The sequence below is a fragment of the Halyomorpha halys genome, unplaced genomic scaffold (genome assembly GCF_000696795.3).
Source record: "Halyomorpha halys isolate HHAL.00 unplaced genomic scaffold, Hhal_1.1 Scaffold1241.1, whole genome shotgun sequence".
In the NCBI taxonomy this organism is placed as follows: domain Eukaryota; kingdom Metazoa; phylum Arthropoda; class Insecta; order Hemiptera; family Pentatomidae; genus Halyomorpha; species Halyomorpha halys.
The window spans coordinates 46694-47311 of NW_027105541.1; positions in this window are offsets into that span (position 1 = coordinate 46694).

Consider the following 618-nt stretch of genomic DNA (forward strand, 5'->3'; position numbering starts at 1 on the left):
TGTACAATTTTCAAATTTTATCCTTTTACTGGAGCAGTGCTCCAATCTAAGGAATGGCTGAATAAAAGAAAAAGAAATTGGGAATAACATGAATTTTAAAATATGTGAGGTGCTGGGGCGCACTTCAATATTTGTCTTTTTCACTTAAACACTAAAAACTAAAACCTGAGTGTCTGTCACTTATTGGGTTAATTGCTGGTTTGTGGTGTTCGTTGGTGTAGTTCATTCCATCGGACTGGTGGAGGTGCTGGTGTCAGTGCCTGGAAGAATAGATTGGTCAATGATTGGAGGGAGTCAAAGAAGTTGACATGTCTCCGACCAATGAACTCTGGTACTGTGGGTGGATCCAGGAGTTGATGCAGTTCCCGAGGCTTCTTCTTCCACGATGTTATGCGGACCATCTTCCGCAGCAAGGTATCCTGGAAATCCCTGAAGGTGGCGCCCCATATAGAAGTGTCCGGCCTTCTAAGAGCATCCTCTTCTAGATATGTAGTTTGAGCCGCAGAGAGAGCGCTGGTGTTGTGAGGAGATGGTTTATTTAATCTGGAAGACCGTCTTCTTATTGTTCTTGTTTTCTGGTAAAGGTAAGTGGAGAATTTAAGATGGCGGTCCAGCTTC